General features: G+C 49.9%; 1 protein-coding gene across 5 annotated transcripts in view; it reads right to left on the bottom strand.

Annotated features, from left to right (window-relative positions):
- The window catches only part of MICAL2 (microtubule associated monooxygenase, calponin and LIM domain containing 2), a 218,993-nt gene that overhangs the window by 186,446 nt on the left and 8,174 nt on the right, over positions 1-24,373 (bottom strand). For all 5 annotated transcript variants that reach the window (XM_059931145.1, XM_059931149.1, XM_059931146.1 and 2 more), the window contains exon 2: positions 5,249-5,319. The gene's annotated coding sequence lies outside the window, so the exon portion shown is untranslated. The remainder of the gene's footprint in view (positions 1-5,248; positions 5,320-24,373) is intronic.

Here is a 24,373-nt window from a genome sequence, read left to right as displayed (position 1 = left end):
CATTTCCTGTCTTGCATTAATCTTTCACCCCAAGCCACACCATAAAACAGAATACTGCTGACCCAACAGTGTTAAATCCCTGAGTACAAGTCAAACAGCCCACATGTGAGAGAAGCCTCAACCTCGAGGTGATGTCACACCCAGGTTTTATTAGGCCTCGATAAACAAGGAGGTTATTGTGGGCCCTGATAACACCTTGGACAATCAAGCCCAGGGTCAAGGAGAGGAGTGGAAAGGGCAGTGGCTGAACCAACGAGAGGAGGCAACATGGCACTGGGGAAATAGCCACTTTGTATCAGGTTTGTGATTCCAAGGCTGGGAATCAGGAGACCTGGCTTGCATCTCGGTTCCACCTCTAGCTTGCTTTATGGGTCTGGTTAAGTCACATCTCTGGGCTTTGGTTTCTTTACCCATAAAATTGGAGAGATAGATCAGATGACCTGTAGGTTCTTTCCAGCTTTCACGCCCAAAGATCATCAGTCTTAGAGACAGATCCACCCTCCTCAACCCTTGCCCTTTGTGTGTTAGTTGTTTGTCTGAGACATCTCTTAGCTCCCCCTTAGCAGCTTTCCACCAACACCACAACCATTATTGCTCCAGAGTGTCTGGTCACCCCTGACCACAGAGCCTGGCCAGGGAAGAAGATGATAAACTTGGGGCCATGTGTTTAAGAACATATCTAGTATCCTTTGGTCAAACAACTGGACAGAGTCCAGGCACCTCGGGACATGAAGATCTTGGATATCCCAACAACCCCTAATAACCTGGGCTGGTTTCTTTCCACTCACGGGTTAATCCCACTCCCCTCCTATACCAACCTGTACCTCCTAGGTCCCCAATGCACTTTCAAATCATTAGACATTTTTTTCCAGGCTGCTTGGCAGGAGACTAGGGCAGCAACAGGCAGTTTTTATCTGCACTCTGGCATATCTCGGGGTGGGGCAGGGGAGAGGCAACACTACAAAGTCCAGGAGAAAATGCCTACAGAAGCAAGCAGAGGAGGTGGCGACTTGGAGGAGAAGACGGTGCTGATCACGAGGACAGGCAGAGTGGGCACTGGGAGTCCAGGAGGCTCCTTTAAGATGCCACATCCCTCTGTGCCTCCCTCACTTCCTTAATAAGAAATCTGAGGGCAGGTGAAGTTCTGCAACTGGCCCATGGCCATGCTGATGAGCTGTGAACAACCAACACCAGATCGTGGGTCTTTTGACCTCAGCCCACTCTTTTTTCCACTCTACTCTGCTGAACTCGAGATCTAATTAGGTTGCTCTAATGAGGCCAGCTGGATCCCCTGCAGACTCTGAGCAACATGACCCAAGTGTCACTCAGGGAAAGAGCAGGCCCAGCAGATATTTTGATAACTGCCTCCCTAGCCCCATGCATTCCTTCCCAACCTGACATGGTCCTCTGCTCTTTCTCCAGCCCTTGCCACAAAATCTTAAGGAGTTCAGAGGGGGAGTGAGAAAGGAGACGTGGGCCTTCCTGTCCCTACAGAACCCTAAATACCTAAGATAACCCACAAAGATCTCTCTCCTTTGGTCTAGGGGAGATTGATGGGGATGAGTGGCGGGAGGGAATCGAATCAAGCTGCTGGAAGTCTGACCTGATGAGGCCAAGAGTATTCCCCGTGAGCAATTAGATGGGTCATCTGAAGGTGTATGATGACAAACAACAGGCTCTGTCTCTGCCAGGGACCTTTCAAGACCAATGTTGGTCAGATCATCTCAGCATCAGGAGGAGTTAAAGACTCAAGGAATTAATTATTCAGTGTGCGTGACCCAGTTCCCGGAGGTGAGGTTGGGTGAGAAGAGACCTCACTAGTTCCTTATCGTGGAAAGAAATTCAAATACTTCACAGGGTAGTGTTCCCTTTGCTGCCAAAGAGGATCCATTTATGGGTAAGAGTGACCCCACACCCCGCCCCCCAAAAAAAGGAAAAAAATAGCCAAAGTTCACTCATTCAACAAATATTTATTGAGTTCCTCTTATATCCTTGGCCCCTCAGAAATTTGCATATGGGTGAAGCTTAGTAGGGTATAAGGATGAGGGAATTTATAAACAGGAGGCCTGGGCTGTGGCCCAGCTCAGCCCATAGACAGCTACATTAACCCTGGGCAGGTCACAGCCTAAGTCAAATTCTTCATCTGTGAAATGGGAGTAAATGAACATTTACTTATTATGAAGATGAACTGATCTTTTTTATTTTATTTTATTTTTTTCCATGAAGAAGTTTTAATTCATTTATTTTACCAATTTTCTATGAGATGACTTTTCTTAAGTTCCATGAGCTATTTTATAGTAATGACATTAGCCATTTATCTGTCATATTTGCTGTATTTTTTTTTCTAATTGGTTGTCCCGTTTTTCCCTTTGTTTTTCAATTTTTATGTAAACAAATGTTTTTCCCTTAGTAGTGTTTCTCTCATTAATTTTAAATTGTAACACTTTTCTTCCACCATCTCCACTTTCTTCTGTCTTTTCCTGCCTTCATACTAGAACATGTAAGGTTTACTTCAGTGTGGGATGTATAAACTTCCTAATTGGATAAGTTAATTCAATCATCCAGCAAACAGTTACAGACCACATATGTTGCAGGTGACAGACATACACACCAAAAGAGAGAAACAGGTAAACAAGTGTTTTCAGAGTAGAAAGCATCCTGGTTGCATAAAGAATAGACACCTAGCCCAGACTGAGGTGAATTAGTGAAGACTAATGAACTGATCTTGATGAAATGTAGAGTGTAATGTAAGCCAAAGGTGTAAACAATAATGATGTGCTACTGCACACTTTCCCTGCAGAAGTTTATAGCCTGGTCGTGTTTTGGAAAACAACTCAAGGTCAAGGTACCTATTTGGCAAACATCACATTCTCTGTAATTTGGGCAAAGTGTATGTTTCAACCTGCCAGTGGAGACGGAGCCTGCAGTCGGTACCAGGCTCCCAGTCTGTGTGTCCAGGAAGTTGCAAGAAGGGGCAGGGTGAAACTGGAAAGAGCAGGACCAACCTGGGCCTGTATCACATCTGGACGGAATGAGTGTTTCAGGAGAGCCCTAAGATTGAGATGGGGGAAAAGACCAACTGGAAGGGTGGTCAATCAGAAATAAAACAAAATTCATTTGAGCACAATAGAGGTGAGCCGGCCAGAAATGCACACACTTCCCTCCCCATACACATTTCAGACAATGATGGAACTGTCTATCGTTCAACCCTCCTCTATGCACACACTCCACTTTCTGTGTTTCTCCAGGAAACGGGAGGGATTCTCAGGCCACAGCAGGCTGGCTGATCAGGACCTCTTTGGCCAGACACTAAGAACCAGAACCACTAAAGCAGCTTTCCCCTAGGTCCTGCCAACCCCTTCTCACGCTGCTGCTCAGGATCTCAACACGGACTCCTCATCCTCCCCAGCCCCCTCCACCGTGGATCCTCAGTGCCCACGAGGCCAGCCTCTGAATCCCCAGCCATGCCTGCCGGCTGCCCTTCCTCTGGGGCCTGTACCCTGCCCCAGCCTCACCCTCCCCTCCTTCCCCCCCTCCACTGGGCTCTGCAGCCCCCAGACACCAGCCACCCCTGGTCTCACACCTCCAGGGAAGCTCCTGAGGCAGGGTCAGTTTTATTCATGTCTACCTTCCCTCTGACTCAGGGCATTCTGTAAGTTCTTCACCCTCCTGTAAATGCAGACAGATGGTCCCCAAATGTTCTCTGATGGCTGTATACAGAAGGGAGGCGGAGGAGGAGAGAAGGGGCGTGGAAAGAAAGTTAGACTGGAAATCTAGGACCTGCCTTCCAAATCTCCGCTGGACAGCAGTGGGTCATGCAACCTTGAGAAAATAATCCTCAGGCCAGGCCTCAGTTTCCCTATCAGGTAATGAGGGGTTTGCTCTAAATAACCTTTTGGGTTCTAATTTTAAAATTTGGTTATAGAAACCAGACTAGCCTGGTTCACAGGAAATGTGGGTCTTGGACCTTAACAGCCCATAGTCTGAGAGCTCAGACCTCAGCCTCCATGTCTATAAAACAAATGGGGATGACTTGACTACCCCTCCCCAGGTACGAGGCCCCCACGAGACAGAAGACAGGACTTCGTGAGCCATAAAGCCCTGAAGAAACCTCAGGGCCTGAACTCCTTGAGCCAACAAACATTGTTGCTCCCCTGCCATGGGAGGAGCCTGGCGCTGCCCGGCTCAGACAGGAAGGTTGGAAGACGGGTCCTTGCCTTCCAGGCTTCTACAGCTGGTGGGGGAGACGGACGAGTGGACAAAACTCGACTCAGCCAGTGACACACCTGAGATCTGAACAAAGCGCTAGGGGAGTGGAGAGGAGGAGGTCCCAACTTTGCTGGGAGAGTGAGGGAAGCTTCTCAGAGGGAACACGTGTCCTGGATGTGGAGATCTGTTCCGGGAGTTGTGGGACTGGAGCTCCCCAGTGGAGCTGGGAGGAAAGGAGAGGAAATTTTCAACTCTTGGACAAATGGTCTGGAAAGTCACTGGAGGGGCCCTTGAAGGCCAGTGGGAGAGTGACAGGCAGACGTGTCTTTGAGGAAGGTCTCTGGCAGCATTGAAGAGGACAGAGCAAGGGGACAGAGTAGGGCCAGGAGAGCAGTGGGAAGGCTCTTACATAGTTCATGAAAGTGATGATGCCAAACAAGTCATTGATTTTTCACTTACACGGAGTCTTCCAGACCCTACGCCTCCATGCACCTGCTGAATTTATGGAAAGATACGAACAGGTTTGCTCTCCTGACAATGGAACCCAAGCAGAGGAAGATGCTGTGATCATATTTGCAACTCTTGGACAAATGGTCTACCATGCTTGGAAGTCACTCCCTGCAGAAGCTACCCAGCCAGATTCCTGTCTTGGCACAGACCTGGGCCAGCAGGAGACGGAAACAGCATCAGAGCTGGGAGTGGAGTCAGGACAGCTGAGCTGCTGGTCTTACTTAGGGGAAGAGGGACAGAGATTCCACTCAAAGCCCACTGAGTCACACAGGTCTTTCATGTCCCCAAACACATCTCAGTCTCAATCCCTGCCACACTCCCTTCTCTGACAGCGTGGGAGGGCTGTGCGGCCTTGGAGGTGGTAGGCAAAGACAGAGGGCTTTCACCAGCCATTGTTTCTTCATAGGGGTCACATTCACTTGGGCTCGAAGGAAGAGTGCAAGCACCCCTATTCTTTCCAAAGCCTGAAGCCAGCTCCGCAGGAGCGACTCAGTGGCAGAAAAGAGATCCACCACTGTGACTTACTTACTTGATTCTTAGGCATCACGATGACTGAAGTCAGCTCCTCCCAGGACAAGCCATGCACAGGTTGCCATATTCCTTTAAAAACAAGAGCCCAACAAGGAATGTCAAGTAGATTATCTTACATTACTGCCTCCTCTCTTCTCCCCACCAAGAGGTTCCACATGCTGTGCACTTTGTCCCGTAGTAACACTTTACCCAACAAGAGGAAATGGACAGAGAATGTCTCTTCGTGCTCCAAGTTCTTCACGTGAAGAAAGGAATTATGAGACGGTTAAACACATTCCTTTGTCTGCCACTGGCTGGGTACCCTAAGGCTTATTACACCTCTACACAAAGGCTTGCAGAGAAAGTAAGATGGATCTGGAAAAGAACGCTTCATTAGTTGCTTCAGTAAAAATAAAAAATGCCAGAATTTCTAAGCTTAGGACATGAGGGAAGTAAAATCAAGCTGGTGTAAAAACTTGGTAACAAGTCACCAATGTAAAATTTGTCATATTTCCAAGGTGGAAAGGTCCAAAATGCTGAATAAACTAGGAAGTCATAAGCGTGGACTATCTGATCATGGCTGAGTTTCCTAAACAAATTATGATTTTGGCTTCCAATGACCACCTTAGTGATTTGGTTACATCCCACTTCTTCTGCAGAAAATGCTTCTACACCTGTTTGGAAAAATGGAGCCTGGAGTTACAAAAATTCTAAGGATTTACTTTCACAATCCCAATTTTCTAAAAGGTGGCCTCAAAAGGACAAAACTTAAGACATGTAAGAAAAAAAAAAAAAAAGAAAAAGACATGTAAGATTTGAGACCGCCAAGAGGCAATCGCCATACTCTGGACATACGCTCACTTTGCTGGGCAAGGTGGTAGGGCTACTTGCCCACAGAAACACGTACATATTCTCTCTAGTACACAGAAGGCTGCATTTAGAGCCTAAGAGTTGGGACTCACTGTTCAGAATCCTCAGACTATTAATGGGAGAAAAGCAACTATTTACTGAGCACTGGCCATGCACGGAACAAGCACTGTTAGCGACCAGACATGCTTTGTCTCAGTGGCTCCTCACAGACAGGAATAGGGGCTTAGAGGGCAGAAGGCACTTGTCAAGGCCCCAGGGAGTGGCAGGACTCAAGCCCGGGCCTGGCTGACCCAGTGCTCACAGTCTCTCCCACCACGCTGAGGTGAGAGGTGTCCCAGCACCGCTGCGATGGGCCCGCACGCCCCACGGCAGCCACCTGAGCGGAAGCTGCATCATCCTCATCCCCATCCCCATCATCATTATCAAGCCACACCTCGCCAGCCCGTGGCAGCTGACCAGCAGGCTGGCCTGCCTCGGCCACATTCTATCAGCCTGAGCTACAGGCTCTGTGCTGCTGCCTTGAGCCAGAAGTCAGAGACTCAGGAGGTCTCCACCCATCTGCCCCCCTGCTTTTCAAGGGACGTTTCTGGGTGCAGTGGGTGGGGGAGCTGGACATCCTGGTGCAGAATTCCGCTATCAGTCTAGCCGGGTATGAGAACCAGGGGCCGCCCCTGCTCCCGAGATGTCAGGAACGGAAGCCCCTACCAACCCTGGGATGTTACTGAGACCAACAGCAGGGAACGGGGGCTCTCTGAGGTTCTGCCTGGGCTGTCGCATAGTTGGATGGAGGTGGGCATTTCGGGACCAGTCTACAAGGGCTAACCACCAGTCAGATGCCCACATAGGCCTGGGCACACGTTGCGATCCAGCCACTCCAAGGGCCAACTTGTACCCTCCATCTGACCAACAGCCAAACATGCTTCAAGCTCCCTTTAACTCCACTAAACCAGAAGGTCCTAAGGCCAAGCACCTTCCTTCCCCTCGAGGGGCCTCAGTTTCCTCAACTGCAAAATGAGGAGCTTGAACTAATTGGTGATATCCTCACCAAGGACCCCTTCTAACTGCCCCCATCCACAGGCCCTGACTTTTAGAGACACCTACGAAGCTAGCCTATTGTTAAAAGGAGGGGGAGAGATTAACCCGCATGCAGGCATCACGACAGGTGGTTAGCATGTGCTATCTGAGATAATCCTCCCAGCAACCCAGTGAGGCAGGTAGTACAGCCACGTCACAGAGGGCAGAACTGAGGCACGGCCCAGCCCCAATCCATACTGACCACAGCAGCCTGGGACTCAACGGCGGAGCTGGCCGGAGCCCATGCCCACGCTTGCTCCCTGACACGTTGCCCTTTGTGGTCAATCGGAAAGAGGAAACAATCTTTGCTTTCAGATTTGCCATCATGCCAATCCCAAGCAAAGACGTATGAGGTCTCCAGGTCCCTGTGGGCCTGACTTAGGTGGTGCAGGAAAGGTTTCCTGTGAGCTTGAGTGACCTCATGGATCCCGAGGGATGTGAGAGGAACTCTGGGGACCTTCCTACTTCCATAGAGTCAGAGACTCACTGAGGAACCCCAAGCACTTGGAACAGGGTCTGGCACCCGCTAGGCACTCCATCAGTATTTGCTGAATGGTGGAATGAAGAAATCCAGAGCTTAGATGCACTGAGGGCTTGTTCAAGAACCGTTAGGCATGAGTTAGTGTGAGACACACCAAAACCAGCTCAGAACCACAAAGCCAGCCCCTCAGCAGTGTGCGCCAAGCAGAGCTCTCCACGCCCAGCCCTCGGCACAGAGGATGAAGGCTCAGATGCTGAGCCAGGACTGCTCTTCATCCCAATTGCCAGGGGAGCACCTGAGAGAGCAAGAGGAATGTCTGAATACAAAGGCCACCCAGCAAAGTGGTCACCAGCTCAGGCCCGAGAATCAGGCAAACCTGGGTTCCTGTCTCGGCTCTGTCACTTTAAATTAGTCAGGTGGCCCCAGGCAAGTCACATAACCTCTGTGAGCCTGTTTCTTATCTAAAAATGGGGATAATGTTAGTCCACAGGGCTGTTCTGAAGATGAAATGAGATAATGCTGTAAAGGACAGCCCGGTGTTTAGAGTAAGTGCTTGGAGATGGCATCTGCTGTATCGTCTGCATCAGAGTGGGTGGTTAGGTGCACATTGGGAGTAATCTGCTTGGGTTCAATCCCTGCTCTCCTACTAGCTAGCTATGTGACCTTAGGCAAATTGCTTAAACTGTCTGTGCCACAGCTTCCTGGTGTATAAAATAGGATTGATTGTAAAGATTAAATGAGGCCTGTAAGTAAAGAGCTTAGAATAATTTTTACTTCAAAGTAAGCACTCAATAAAAATTCATCTCCAGAGGACTTCCCTGGTGGCACAGTGGTTAAGAATCCACCTGCCAATGCAGGGGACATGGGTTCGAGCCTGGTCCGGGAAGATCCCACATGCCACGGAGCAACTAAGCCCATGCACCACAACTACTGAGCCTGCGCTCTAAAGCCCGCGAGCCACAACTACTGAGCCCGCGTGCCTAGAGTCCACGCTCTGCAACAAGAGAAGCCACAGCAATGAGAAGCCCGCGCACTGCAACAAAGAGTAGCCCCTGCTCACCGCAACCAGAGAAAGCCCACGTGCAGCAAGAAAGACCCAATGCAGCCAAAAAATAAATAAAATTCCATTTTTTTAAATTAAAAATATTCACCTTCTGCTTAATTATTAACATTACTAGCATCCTTCTCCCTTTGTTCCAATATCAGATTCCACCCCATCCCTCACTCACCAGCCTAAAAGGCAGGCATGGGACTCAAGATAGGTTCATCAGAGTATCCTTCCTCCTCGGCCACATTCTTAGGTACAAAGGGTGTGCATGTGCTCCAAGCTGGTCCAAGTTCCAATCAGAAAACCCCTGGGGAAGGCCTGATCCTCCTGGGTCAGGTACAGGGCTGTGTGGGGTCAGCTGGGAGCTGCCTGTATCCATGGACTAGGTAGGGGATGCTGGTCCAGGGATGCTGGAGGTCACCTTTCTGGGTGTTCTCTTTCTGGGGCTGGATTCTGCAGTGCCTCCTTTGAGTCTGTACCTCCCCTAGAACCTTCCAAGGTATCCCATTTTTGCTTAAGCTCATTCAAGTTGGGTTCCTATCACTTGAAACCCAAAGAGTCCCCACTAACAGCAGCAGTCAACAATTGGCTGCTTTATCATCACTAAATCCCGCCCAGGAAGAAAAGCCCACTGCACACTCTCAGTGAGACCCAGGAAGCCAGGGAAAAGCAAACACGGGCAGCAGGGCGTCTCCACAAACTGAGGTGAGAGGAGCCGCCCATAGCCCTTGAACCAATGCCCTTCCTGGGAGAGGAAGATGCTGGAACGAAAAAAAGTACATAGCCCAGTCCTGCGGGCCTGGGCTGGGAACCCAGCCTCAGATATGGGCCCCCCTGGCCATGAGCAATAGGAAAAGGCAAGGAGAGAAAGAAGAAGACAGTTGATTTCCACTGCTTCACGGTGATACAGGAAAACATCTGGGAAGCTCCTTGAAACAACTCTATTTAGAGGGCGGGTGAGGGAAGAGGAATTAGCTTGTCTGAGCCCTTAAATGACCCTTTCACTGGTACGATGTCATCTAACCTTCAGCACAGCCCTAGGAGCTGGATGCTTATCCAACCCACTTTCCAGGTGAGGAGACTGAGGCTCAGAGAGCTCAGCAACTAACTGGCTGAGGTCACGCTGCTAGTGCCTGCTGCCTGGTGCACCTGTCATGCCGCCTCCCCAGCACACTCTGATCCCTGAGCCTGAGGCCTCCTCTACGCCCAGGCACAACTGCTGCCACTCACACCTGTGTTCAGACCCACTCAAGGGAGGTGGGATGTGCCGCAGCCCCTCATCCACAACCGGCCCCCACCCCACCCAGAGACAGCCTCCCAGGCACTGACAGGACAGGCAGCATCTTGATGTTTCCTTCTCTGAACATGAGTTATTTCAGTCTCCAAGAGCTCCGGCGTGATGTTAACAAGACGGCATGTATCCGTGGGTTTTACACAGGATATGCCTGTCAGAATCCCATGGAGAGTTTCTTTATTTGGGGGTTTGGGGGGGGCGGGGGGTGTTTTTGTTTTTTTCTCAGTCACTTTTCTCAAGAGATTCTGACTCAGCAGGTACAACTACAGTGCTGACACACAGCATGGGCTGAACAATATTATCTTTACTTTGTATCATGTTCTTGCCACCTCTTGGGCCAGCACCCAGAGAGAATCTCTTCCTGTTCCTCCAGGCATTCTAACGGCACCCTCTTAGTTCCCTCCGGGGAAAGAAGCTCCACCTTCAGAGGTGTTTTAAAGAGATTTAGAAAAACCAAAGCAAAAACCCAAACCCTGGCCTGGTAGCAAAAACAAAGAATCAAAACACACTGGCCGGGCTTCCCTGGTGGCGCAGTGGTTAAGAACCCACCTGCCGATGCAGGGGACACGGGTTCGAGACCTGGTCCGCGAAGATCCCACGTGCCGCGGAGCAGCTAGGCCCGCGAGCCACAGCTACTGAAGTCCGCGCACCTAGAGCCAGTGCTCTGCAACAAGAGAAGCCACTGCAATGAGAAGCCAGCGCACAGCAACGAAGAGTAGCCCCCGCTCGCTGCAACTAGAGAAAGCCCGCGCGTAGCAACAATGACCCAACGCAGCCAAAAATAAAATAAAATAAATAAATTTTAAAAAACCGCACTGGCCACCTCCCCCTCCTCCTCGCCTCCAGCTGTGGGTTGAGCACGCCAACCAGCACACACAGCTGTCTTCTTCCACAGGCCCCGGGAGCTCAATGCCAAGGTCTGCACAGACATAAACCAGTGGGGGTGAGGACTGTGCAGACACAGACATCGGCTGGTACCAGAGTCAGCTGGAGAAGGAAGCGGCAGCTTCCAACGTTTTCTGGAGAAAAACTGGAAACCATGATCTGAGATGATGTGAAAAGCATCCTGACTACAGTAATGTTAAGAAGAGCAGCCTTGTCAGGGCCCCGGCTGCACCCGTGGGTGTGGGACAGTTCAGTAAGCCATTCCAGAGGAGCCTCCCCCACTGACCCTCACAGGACACACACTTTACAATGCCACACGCTCCCCAGAGCCTCCCTGCCAGCTAAGGGTTTTTGTTTGCTTTCTGGCAGCTGGGTTCAGGCAGCGACTGGGGCAGTCGTGGGGGATTACCCAGGCAAGTATTTCCCTTACTTTTCTTATTCTTTTCATAGCTTTATTCTCTGCGGTTTAAAAATAAATACATTAAAAGGAACTGGCTGGTTTGCCCTCAGGGTACGATTTGGTTTCCCTCCTCCCTAGCTGGGCGCAATGATGCACCATGCTGCTCGGCAGTGCCTGGCGCTGGAATGGTGTGCAGTATACTGGCAGGGACCCGTGGGCAAGCTGATCAGCTAGACGTCTGAAAGGGGATGGAATGCTCAAGGGGGTCCCGTTTCCTGCTCCTCCTGGTTCCCATCAAATCAGCCAGGAAAAACCATTCAATAAACATGTGCTGAGTTTCGTGGCTAAAACTGTGAAGAATACCAAAAAGCATAGGGACTAGGGGTCTGAACTTGGGAAGCAGAGGCAGCAGAAGGAGAAGCAGTGCCTCAGGGCCAGCCAGCACTTGGGCTTGAATGCCAGCCTCACTGTTTGTGCGTACTAAGACCTTGGGGGGATGATGTCTACCTTATAAAACTAGAGTGTGGATTAAATAAGATAATACGTGTCAAAGAGTAACAAAGGCTGCCACATGTTAGCCATTTACTATGAGCCAGGAACTGTGTGCTAAGTGCTTTGTGTGGATTATTTCACCAGATCCTTACAACTTCCCTGTGAAACAGGCACCATATCCTCCAGTTCAGATGAGGAAACTGAGACTCAGAGAAATCAATGCACCTACCCAAAGTCACACAGCTCATAAGAACCAGCACTAGAACACACACCCAGGCCCATCAGACTTCAAAGTCCTAGTCTCTGCTCTGCTGCCTGCTGTCTGACAGGTGCTCAAAACACATTATGTAACATGTAAATGCTGAACTGGGGGCTGCTGGCTCTCCACCCAGGAGGCATATGGAGAAAAGAGGGGGAGTTTTGGCTGAGAGGGTTTAGGAAACCTTTCTGAAGTAGGCAGGGCTGAATCTCAGCCTTGGAGGGTGAGGATGGAGACAGGCCAAGGAGGAAAGGAAAGCACGAGAGACTGGGAGAAACAAAGCAAAGAGCTGAAGGCAGGGATGACCCAGGCAGGCAGGCAGAGAGAGGCAGCAGAGATTGGCCAGGCTGGAGGAAGAGAGAAAGGGTTATGGGCACCTGAGCTGTTATCTTGGTGGCCGTTCTACCTGGGGTCTTTCTCACCCACACTCCAGAGAGGCTCCTCTGACTGCTCCTTTGGTCACACGATAATCACAGGGAGAATCAAAAAACATGATTATAAAGGCCCAATAACCCCTCCCTCCCCACGGCAGGCTTAGAACCCAACTGCAGGAGCAGACATTTTTGCCAACTCCCAGCCTGTGCTGCTGCGCCGACCTGCCAGACCCAGATTCTAGCCCAGGCTCCAGGACGCTGGGAATCTGAACACTGCCATACGCACTGAAGTATCACCACTGCCCCCCTGGCGTTCAAGGTTCCCAGGAGGGAGAAGAGCGCACAGGTCAAAAGGAGGCTGTGGTGCATAAGCTCCTCACGGCAGAGTCCCTGTCTCACTGGACTTCATATTCCCGGGACGTTGCAGGTACTTTTTCAATAACCTGAACCAAGTGGAAAATTCTTCCACTTAAGGAACAACCCTAGAGTTTGATAAGTCTGGATTACAGTCCATCCTGGAGCCCTGGGTCTAGTCCCACCTTAGCTGGAAGGACCATTTGCCTGTTTGTCTCCTGAAGAGGAAGTGCCCCCACCCCAGCAGTCTCTGCTTTGGCCCCCAGCAGCCCCTTGCACCCTGGATGTGGTTCTGAGCCCTGAACCTAGTGCCTGCTCCTCCCCCTGGGTGAAGCTGGGGATGCCGGCCTCCTCCACCTCTGAGTGCAGGTTCCCCCCTCACCCAGCAGACCCCACACCCCCGCCCCCGGCACGTCTGCTCCAAAACGCCAAAAGCTACAACGCCCTCCCACTGCCTCAGCTCCCCACCAAGCCCAACCTAGGCCTTGGACCCACGGAGAAGGGAGAATGGGGTTGAGATGATTTAAGCAACTCTGATCATTGGCTCAGCTCAAGCCCACCATCATGTGCTTTTTTGGAAGTAACAGGACCTGGAGGAGGGAGAGGATAAAAGTAGAACTGCAGAAAAGTCTGGTGGTCACATGGTCTCCTCCCCACCCTCCTCAGGAGAAGAGCAAAGGGGAAATGATGAAGGGCTTTGCAGGGATGGTCAACCTGAGCCTCCAGACGGAGGCTGCCTGGGACGGGCATGGGCGCCTGGGTCATTACCTTCCACCCACGAGTCATGGGCATATTACTTAACTCTGCCAAGCCTCAATCTCCTTACCTATTAAATGGAGATAATAACCAATGACCACACAGGATGACTGTGAAGACTGAGTGAAATGTGAATGTGAACGTGCTTGGCAAACTGTAAAGTGCCCTTAGAAACGGCAGACGTTTCCCACAGTCTTGGGAGGTGGGGGGCTTCAGGTCAGAATATTCGGCTGCAAGGGAAATGGGAAACTGGGAACCCATCCTAGTCGGCAAACCTTCTACGACAAGGCACAAGTCTCCAGGGATTGCAAAAACATTGATCGAGACCTATTGCCCAGTCTCAAGCACTCACTGTCTGGTGAGGGGAAAGCTACACCCACATTTGCACCATAAGGCAAAATAAAAATGTGTTACTGGAAGGAGAGTGTGGAGAGGATAGGACATTTTATTCTGGCCTCAGAGGTCAGGGAGACTTTTGTAATAATATTATAACATAATAATTATTAGCATAATATTAAGTCTTTGTGAGTGCTTGCTATGTATGGCAGTTCTAAGTATTTGCATGGCCCATCTCATTTAATTCTCATAAAAAGCCTGTGAATGGGTTCACAGATGACAAAACTGAGGCACAGAGAAATTCACTCCTCTCTTGGCCTCACAGAGCTGGTAAATGGTGGAACTGGAATTTGAATCCATCAGGCTCTGGGGCGTGGTCAGCCAAGACAGATCTCAGACTCTCTAGGCAGCTGAAAGGCTCTGATAAGGCCTGCAGGGATGAGTCACTGAGGGAGGGCGCTGACTCACTCACTCATGGCCTCTCCTGCTCCTGGGCAGCTCTGACTGCTGGGCCAGGGTTTCCACTCTGACACTGCCCCTGGTCTGTCCTGGAAGTTGGCCACACCTCTGCACTCCCCAAGGCTCCATGTGGGCACCAAATACCAAGGGAGGCTGATGTAAGAACCTATATGTCAATGTACATTTATATAACAGATCACTTATGAAGTAACTTCTTATTATAAAAGGTAGTCAATATCAGAGGGAAAAAAATTCGCAAATTCCGGCTCTGCCACTTACTCTGCTGTGTGACCTCAGGCAAATCTTAGCCTCTCTGAGCCTCAGCTTCTTCATCAGTAAGATGTGGTTAATAGTGTTTATCTCAGGCAGTCGTTACAAAGGTGAAATGAGATAATATGTCTAGTGCAGCACCTGGCACACCATAAACTTAACACATTATGGTTGAATCACATGACTTTACAAAGGGTTTCCACTGGAAAATTATTTTCTTCACAATAATATTTGGTGGTAATAGTAGTCCTTTTAATTAGTATTCATCTGCCGCTAAGCTAAATCCATTACATGCTTTACTTCATTTAATCCTTAAAAGCATCATTTTCTTCATTTGATGTAGCTTTAAGATAACAGAAAGAATATGTCCAACACATTAATTTTACTCATACATACACATATAGGGAGAGAGAAACAAGACTGTCAAACAAGCTGATATACTATAATATACAAACTTACTATATGCCCGGTACTGTTCTAAGCATTCTACATTCAATAACCTATTTCACCCTCTTTAAAATGTGCCTATAAGGTAAGTACTATTTTGCCCTCATTTTACAGATATGGAGCTTGAGGCAAAGAGAGGTTAAATAACTTGCCCAAGGTCACTCAGCCAGGATTCAAACCCAGAATAATGAAAGAATACTAAAATAATGAAAGAAAAGCCACAGCAAGAATGTTTAAGCCCCACATTCTAAGAACTTCGGGGATTGCTTGTCGCCCCCCTCCCCACCTAAGCCCTGCCATCACCCCCTTCTGCCAGTTCCACTCTCACCCTCACCCCTGTCCCACTGCTCTTGCTCCCTAGCTCTGCCCCACTGCTCCCAGGTAGGAAATGTCAAACTAAGGGGCTTTGTTAGGCCCTGGTCCTCTCCTCCTGGTATCTCAGCTTCTCTGCCTCAGCCCCCTATATCCCATCCTCTACAAAGCCACTAGGGACATCTTCCCATATGTGGCACTCCTCTGCTCAAGAACACTCTAAGGGTCCCTGCTGCCTAGAGCTGAAGACCCCAATGGGTTGAAGAGGATCAATGAAGGACTCAAGATCCCCACAGGATCTGTCTGGCCTGGCATCTTTCCCTTGGGCCCCAGACTTCTCACTTGCTGGTTTATAAGTCCCAGCACAGGGCGAGTCAGTGAGGCCTTTCCTGACCACCCTATTTAAACTTACAGCCCTCCCCGCCACCGCTTCCTTCCACCTGCGCCCAGCACACTCTAGCTTCCTCCCTGCTCTAGTGTTCTGCAGCCACCTCTCATCACCTGGCCTCACACATTAACTTAAGTCTTTATTGTCTCTCTCTCCCTCCTAGAATAGAAGTTCCACATGGCAAGGGATTTTACCCTGTTTTTTTCCTGCTGTAACTGCAGCACCTAGAACAGTTTCTGGCACAGAGTAAGAACTCATAAGTACCTGCTGAATGAATGAATGAATGAATACACATTTAAAATGCCTAAGAAGCAAGTGTCCAAACAGAACAATGGTGGGGGTATGGCTAGCATGCTTCTGGGCCTCCTCTCTGCTCCTGAGAACATTTCTGGAGGACAGGCCTAGATTAAAATGTCTAGAGGTCAAAGCCTTCCTAGGATTTACCAGAGTTCCCTATAAGACCCTGGGTCCTCATCCTCCCATCCCTGTTCTGAACGTTCACACACACATACACACACACATGCACACGCGCACACACACACACACACACACAATCTATCACATTGAAGGCAGTCTGCATCTGTCCTAAACTCCTCTGCCCAGCCTCATCTCCCTCTGAGACCCACCTTCAAACCAGGCCATTTCCCACTTCTCCTGGCCTGAACACCACTAGAGGTGCTCTCATCTTCCTCCCACTTATCCATCTGCACTTCACCTACTCTTCAAGATACAGATTAAATGTAGCCACCTCCGCCTCCACCTCCTCCAGGAAGCCTTCCAGGCCCTCTCCAGCCTCTAGAAAACACTCCCCACACCCACTTCTGTTTCCACCAGTCACATGCAAATTAGTCATGAACTACTTTGTGACTTGCCTTCTATGAATGAGCTGAACTGTTACCAAAATCTCCTGTTACTTAATTTTTTTTTTAACACGTGTATCTTGTTTTTTCAAGAATACTGTGAATGTTTTGGGAGGAGAGGCTGGGTCTTAACCATATTGTCATCCCCATGGCACAGGGCCTGGGGCACACAGTAGGTGCTAAATGTATGCTTCTTAATTAACTGCCCAACATAAGCAAGTCACCTTTCCAATCAGGTCACTTCCTCAATTATAGGTACCTGGACTGGTTTCTCCCAGTGCCCTGAATTTTTTTTTCAGGGCCTGCTCTGACCTTGGTTGTCTGCAAACCCAGTCATGGGCTTGTGTTTTCAGAGGGTGTCAGACCCGTTCTAATCATGCCCCCCTGTGCTGAGCAGATGAGGATGACTAGGAAAGAAATGATACGTAAAGTCCCACAGGTCTGGAAAAGGAAAGGACATAGTTGTTCCCGGCAAACCCAGACATTCAGAGTGTTTCCATTTCCTCAAATATGGGAGTTTAACAGAGGAGAAAACACAAAAACAAAAAAAACGGTGAAAAAAACAAAAATAAAAACTTAATTAAAAAAAAAAACCCACGGTGTTAAGTTTTAGGTGATTTACCACAGAAAACCAACACTTGAGGCCCAGGTATGCCTGCTGAGCACCAGCTCTAAGTAAACTGAGCTTCGAACAAAAGGCAGCAAAATCTCAAGTTACTTCTGAGCTTGGAGAGATGAGAGTCAGGGAGGAGGGAGGTGGCCCTGTGTGCTGCAGACCCTCTATGCGCTGGGCCCATGCCAGCTCCAGGGGAGGGTCTCCCAGCATCCTCACTGTGAGGTAAGTGGTCTGTGACCAGCCTGTTCACACCTGAGGAACTGGGCCCACATGGCAGCAGGAGGCAGAGTGCCGACTTGACCAGGTGAGTCATCGTCTTTCCACAACTCGCCTGTCAGGACTCCCAGATTATCTATGCTTTTGAAAATTTTGAATAGCAAACGTATCACTGGGTTCAGAAATCAAAAAGCACAGGTGTATCCAGGAAATGTGCCCCTCCTACTCCTGTCCCATCGACCCATTCTGTCCCCGCTCCGAAACAGGTAACCACGGTTATTAGTCGCTCGTGTGTGTCGTGAAGGTGTTGATGTACATACATGCAAATGGAAATCTGTCTTCCTTCCATTACGGACAGCAGACCATACATGTTTCTCTGTGCCCAGCTTTTCTCTTTTAAAGGAATGGACTTGGACTAGGGCAGGGAGGCAGAATATCTCTATAGAAAAAAAGAGAGGTGGGTCTGTGCGAAAGGCCCATGAAACAAAGAGACAGAGATATTCTGGAGAACATGCATGTGAGGAGAGAAGGCTGAGGGAGCACTCTGGAGGACATGAGTGTGAGGAGACTGAGGTGTAATGGTCCAGTCACCGTGGGTACCACTGGTCTGTGGCTGACCCGGATCCCAGGTCAGCCAGAGGAGAGCCCTGAAGGCCGGGGGGGCAGGCAGGGGATCAACCACCCTGATGGCACTAAAGCCCCACCGGCTAAAAGCTCTGACCAGCCTCGCCGAGCACTTCATCTTCCAGAAGAGAGAGGAAGCGTCTGTAAGAAGGGGACTAAGCTAATTCCCACAGCAATAACCGAATGGGTAGTGACTAGGGCCACACAGGAAGGAACTGCGGAGGAAAAGCAATCATTTCCTCTGGAACTTGGGAGGGACCAAGAAGGGGAAGTTGGTGCCTGAGACTCTAAGGAAACAGACTTCAAATTGCTAAAAGAATAGAAGGGCTCTAGGACCCAAGAATGAGGAAGTAAATGATTCAGACACTCTGAAATGCAGTTCTAGCTGTGCAGTTGAGGATGGAGGTGGGGCGGCAGGGGGACAGAGGGAGAGGCAGGAGGAAGAGGAGGAGGAGGAGGAGGGAAGATGGGGCCTTTTAGGAAGCAGGCAGCTCACCATTATGGTTCAGAGCTGGACTTAGGGGCAAACTGACTCGATGCTAATTCCGCCCCTCCCCTTCCTAGCTGTGAAATCTGGAGCAAGTCAGTTAACCCCTATGCACTTTAATTTCCTCATTGGTAAGTGGGGATAATGAGAGTATCTACCTCATGGGGCTGGAACAAGAATGAAGTGAGTTAGTGTTTACAGAGCCCTCACATGGTGCCGGGCTCACCACAGCTGCCATGTGAGTGTTAGAGAATAGAGCCACGTGGTTGTACAGGAAGCCTTGACAAGGTCAGTTGTTGAAAAGCGCAGGTCCCATCACTGGGAGAAGGATGCGTAACCAAAGAAGCCCCTGAGACAGTGAGGCAGGGCCTCCCTCAGAGCATCAGCCGGAGGAGGCCAGCCCAGGATGAACTGCGGCTGCACAACATGCCTAGATGGCAGGAAGGGGTGGGGGTCGTCTTGAGCCAAGAGGTCCAGAGGCGTAAAGGGACCCTGGGAAACTGGACCTCGGCTCCCACTCTGGACACACGATGGCCTCCGTCAAAGAGAGCTATCCTTAGACTGACACATAAAGATCCAACACTGAGATGAGAAAGGGGGCTGGGAAGGGGGGTCGGGGGAAGCTTGGATTTTTAGAAAAGGATATTTAGATAGTTTCAATGACATCAAGCCCCCTGGCTGGCCCAGAACACTGGGAACTCTGGCAGATGAGACCGCTGAACTGCATCTGTGTGGGGCAGTCCCAGAGCCCTGTGGGAACGGAGAACACATGATGTCAAGGAGCGTTCATGCCTTTCTGTGATAGGATGCTTAATGGTTGATGGAGAATTTCAATAGATGTGGCATAACTAGACTCAAGAAGGCATCTGGTCAGAGGTCAGGAGAGCAAAAAGGCAGAGACTTAAGCAGGAGCAGCTTGGACTACCTTCCCCAAGCAAGCCCATGAAAGAGGACGTTACGAGGGGAGGACTCTGGCAGAGGGCTCTCTCCTGATAAGCATTTTATCCGTGACTTGGGTGATGCTAGGGAAGGCATGCTAATTAAACAGGATCCTGAAAGAGCGCAAGGTAACAGGGTTGCACAGAATTTAACCCATTGAAATTTAACAGAAATGCTTGTTCTGAATCAGATGGAAAGAAAATAGGAGGCTCTGCACTTCAATTCTAAAGCCACACACACTGAGGACAGGGGAGAAGCAGCTTAGCAACACCCCGTTAGAAAGATCTGGTCAGGGGAATTCCCTGGCGGTCCAGTGGTTAGGACTCTGCGCTTCCATCGCAGGGGGTATGGGTTCAATCACGGATTGTGTAACTAAGATCCCGCAAGCTGCATGGCGCGGCCAAAAAAAAAAAAAAGATCTGGTCAGGAGTAATGTCAGTGAGTCAATAATGTGAAGTAGCTGCCAGAAAAGCTGATGCAATCTTGGGCTGCATTAAAAGGAGTAGAATGGCCTGAACTAGGGAGGTGATAGCTGCCTTCCTCTGCTGTGGTCGCACCACACCATGAACATGGTAGATGGGTCTGGGCACTAGCCTCGATATATTAGAAGGATATGGACAAAATGGAGTTTGTTCAAAGGAGAACCACGGGAAAACACCTGAACCCACGTCATGGGTTGTAAATCTAGAAGAAGACTCAAGAGAGGACAAGGGCTTCCCTGGTGGCGCAGTGGTTGAGAGTCTGCCTGCCAATGCAGGGGACACGGGTTCGAGCCCTGGTCTGGGAGGATCCCACATGCCGCGGAGCAGCTAGGCCCGTGAGCCACAACTACTGAGCCTGCGCGTCTGGAGCCTGTGCTCCGCAACAAGAGAGGCCGCGATAGTGAGAGGCCCGCGCACCGCGATGAAGAGTGGCCCCCACTCGCCGCAACTAGGGAAAGCCCTCGCACAGAAACGAAGACCCAATACAGCCATAAATTAATTAATTAATTAATTTTAAAAAAAAAAGAGAGAGGACAAGAGGGCTGTCTTTAAGTATCATATTGCACTAGTTAGGAGATGTGCATTTTTTTTCAGTTATAAAATGTCTGAAAGCAGAATTATCTTATAATCCCCTAACATCTAACAATCTCTCTAGGCCAGAATGCAGCTGGGGCATAGTTGTCATTGCCCCATTGTCACTGTCATATGGAAATCTGACTATTATTCCTGGTGACACATCTGGACGACTGCAACCCTCAACATTTCAAGAGCCAGAACATTTAAGGACCATTTGAGGAAGAAATGTGAGTCCTGGAAAAAAGAATTCCAAAGACAACAGAGATTAAGAAATACATCACCACTTTACCAGAATATAATATGTCAAAAAAAAAAAGAACCCAAACATATTGATAACTCTGAGTCAAAAAGTGATTTGAAAGATTTGGATTCTGAAAGTGAATAAGTTTTAGAAATGCTGTTAATAATTTATTTTCCTTTTGATGTACATGCAGGAACGATATGGAAGAAAAACTTATGTCTAAAGTCTAAGAATTCTTTCAGTAAATATAAACATTTTAAGTGATAACACAGTATTGCTCCACAGTGTAACTGGAAGCAGTTTTTCTTTCTTGAAGGTTCATAAAATAATGGTATATCTTACAATCTATGGTATCAGAGATTTGATTTTAAAAAAAACAGTATCTGAAGAGCTGTCACATGGAGGAGAGACTAGACTTTCCTTCTCTATGGCTTCAAGGAGGAAGAACTAGGACCAAATGCCAGAAGCTATAGGGAGCCAGCATGGAAGTGACAGGAGGAGCCGTCCAAAGATGGAATGGGTCACCTCGGATGTGAAGCCCAGGCTGGAACACAGTGGGAAAATCAAGCACCAATGTGGCAGCCCTGTGATCCCAAGGTCTGATTGAGAAAACCTCACCACAAAGAGAAAGGTGGCCCATCTTTCTTCGTTACCCACCTATGTGCTTAGACTGAGTTATTCTCTCAAAAAGTCACCACGTAAGGATAAAAGCCATTTAGGGAACAGTACTGAATGGGAGACCTGAGGCAAAGAGGAATGCCACCCACACCTGTGCTCTCAGACTCCTGTGGGCCAGCTGGGGACCACCTACATGCCTACTATGTGCCAGGCACGTGACAGGTGTGCTACACACACTGCCCCAGTTAATCCTCACAGCCCCTGTGAGGCAAGCGCTATCACCCCCATCTTACAGAAGAGAAACCTGATGCTCAGAGAAATTCAGAGGCTTGTCCAAGGTGTTACTGCCACTCAAAGCCATGGTCGGTCTGTGGCAACCTGCTTCAAATAGAGGGTGGTCCAGAAGTCTTGATTGGCAAAATGAATGAATTGAGCGCTCAACTGAGCAATCAATGAATGGACCAACGTGGTCTCACATTGGTAGCGCAGATGCTAGGAGAAGAAAGAAAGAGGAAAGCCATTTTAGTGTCCCACCCCCTATCAATAGCTCCCACGGGCACGAAGCTCATGCCATTTGCTCCCTGCAGAAGCAATGTATTCCACCACATAAAGCAAGGGTGTTTCTGAGACGTCTATGGCAGAGAACAGGTGCCAGCTGCCCTGCTCAAATGTCAAAGCACACCAGGTTGCCGTGCCTCCCACCTGCCAGGTTAACACTGGAGTAGGCAGAAGCTGAGCTCAGCATTTGTCCCCTCCCAGGGCCAGGATGTCCAGAGGGCTGGGGAAAGGCTGGGGAGTCAGCCAACTGCCCCCACAATGTGTTCCAGCCGCCTGGAGACATCCACTCCAGCCCCAGGCCACACAGGCTTCCTGCTTCACTGGGGAGGTCAAAGTGGTCACCAGATACCAAGGGCAGCACCCACCTGAAGGGGATATTCAGGTGCTTATGAGATCACAGAAGGGGGAGAATCGGTCATTTCCGATGATGGCCCACAACGCCCTGTGAGTAGGTGACGCCTGCAGAAACTATTCTAATGAAGGAGGAGGGGCTCACCTAGGTCCCTGCCCCAGCCCAGCTTTGCTGCCTCAGCCAAGTGTAGGCAGGTAACGCCTGCTCCTGATCTATGGGTACCCACCCCCAGGGGCTCAGCACCCACGACCCCCAAATCCATCCCCCTCAGGCTGACCTTGAGGGAGGGGAATGACCTCCTGTAGTGAGGTGGTGAAAAGCAGGGGCAGTTACCGTTTTTCTGCAGAAGACAGAGCTGCCAAAGCACGGGACAGGCGCACTTGGTGGCACAGAAAGTGACAGATGTCCCATATTCTAAGACCCTACCTGAGGGGTTCCAAATGGGCTGCCCTCCTGATCAACTGAAAGATAGGGGCTGCCCAAGCTGACCCCCTTCACAGGGAAGGTGGTGGGGCAAAAGCGCAGACAAGGCCTTATTTGGGCCCAGCCTTAAGTGCCCCCCACCTCCCTGTTCCCCACCCCCCGGGGCACTCCTTGGTCCAGACCGACGGCTACAGTCTGGTCAGTTTACCCGTCCAACACACGGAGGGCAGTGCAGGCCTCCTAACAGATCCCCCACCCCCGACTCCCACACAAGCTTATCCTGCACAGTCTGATCCGCCTGAAGGAACGCTCTGACCATCCCTCTCCAATGGCTGTCACTACCTGCAGGATTAGGGCCATACCCACCCCTTCCCCAGCACTCAGGGCTAGCCTGATTCCAGCCTCGGCTTCCACAGTTCCCCCAGGCAGCCCCCAGGTTTCCACCACGTGACACCCTGAACATACCCTCATGTTTCTACATCTCTTTGTGCTCTACCTCTCCCCATCTCTGCCTATGGAAATCCTATCTTCCAAGGCCTATCTCAGGGACCAAGTGCCACCTCCTCCAGGAAGTCTCCTCTGACTGCCCCACACTGTGCGACTGTCTAAAGCACATTCCAAACTCTTATCTTGATGTGTGGGCATGAATGAACTTATCTAAGGTACCTCTCTCCATGAGTTAGATGAAGGCTCTGCTCCTGTCATTCAGCACAGCACCCCCCGGCACGGCAGCTGTGCACCGTGAGCTAAGAAGCCTAGGTCACAGTGCTCCATGCCGGCCCTGACAGCACCCTATTTACAGTCCTTTCTGATTCCCTCCTCCACCTACTTCCAGCTGACTCATCCCCCATTCTATCAAGGTTTAGCTCTCAGAGGACAGCTAACTGGAGATAAACTAAGCAACATGGTATCCTTCCCAATTAAATTCTATATTTTTAACAAAGGCCCTCTGGAGACAAGGGCTGAAGACAATGGTGGGAATTATAGGCCCCAGAGCTCTGGGGGAGGTGTTTTTGATAAGGAAAGATCTTGCACCAAACCACTGTGCAAGCCAGTGTTACCAGGGTATATATCCTAAATTCAAAGCATGGGAGAGCTGCTAGAAAGCGGGGTGTCGCTTGGTGATACAAAAGGAAAGGCCACCGGCAAGTAAGGCTGCCCGAGGCTGGTCACGGGCTCACAGCCTGCCAGAAATGGAGGATGGAGAACAGACTCGACTCTGACCTGGTTAGGTGCCCTTGAGCCAGGAACCACACCTCCTGGCCTCCGCTCAGTATCAAGAAGCCTCTGAGCCTCAGTTTCCCCATAGGTAAAAAACAAGGAGGCAGGAGTGAGAATTAGATGATCCCAGAGGGCCCTTCCAATCTGACATCCCAAGGTTCTGTGACTCACGGCCTCCGCCTCTTCCTCCCTCCTGGGAGGTATCATTTGAAACTACCCTACTTCCACTCCCTCCTTACCTTGAGCCCCACCTGAGTCCAAAGGGAAAGCTAAGCCTAAAGATCTCCCAGCCAATCAGCAGGCAGCATGCAGGGGGCAGGCCTCTCCCAGCACAGGGAAAAGGAAGGGGCAGATGTTGGTTTCTGTGGACACAGAAATGCTACTCTCACTTTCCCAATTTGTCCCAGCCCGGAAAAAGACAGTTGGCTGATT

Source organism: Balaenoptera ricei, chromosome 8 (genome assembly GCF_028023285.1).
Source record: "Balaenoptera ricei isolate mBalRic1 chromosome 8, mBalRic1.hap2, whole genome shotgun sequence".
In the NCBI taxonomy this organism is placed as follows: domain Eukaryota; kingdom Metazoa; phylum Chordata; class Mammalia; order Artiodactyla; family Balaenopteridae; genus Balaenoptera; species Balaenoptera ricei.
This window is presented reverse-complemented; position numbering and strand designations above follow the sequence as displayed.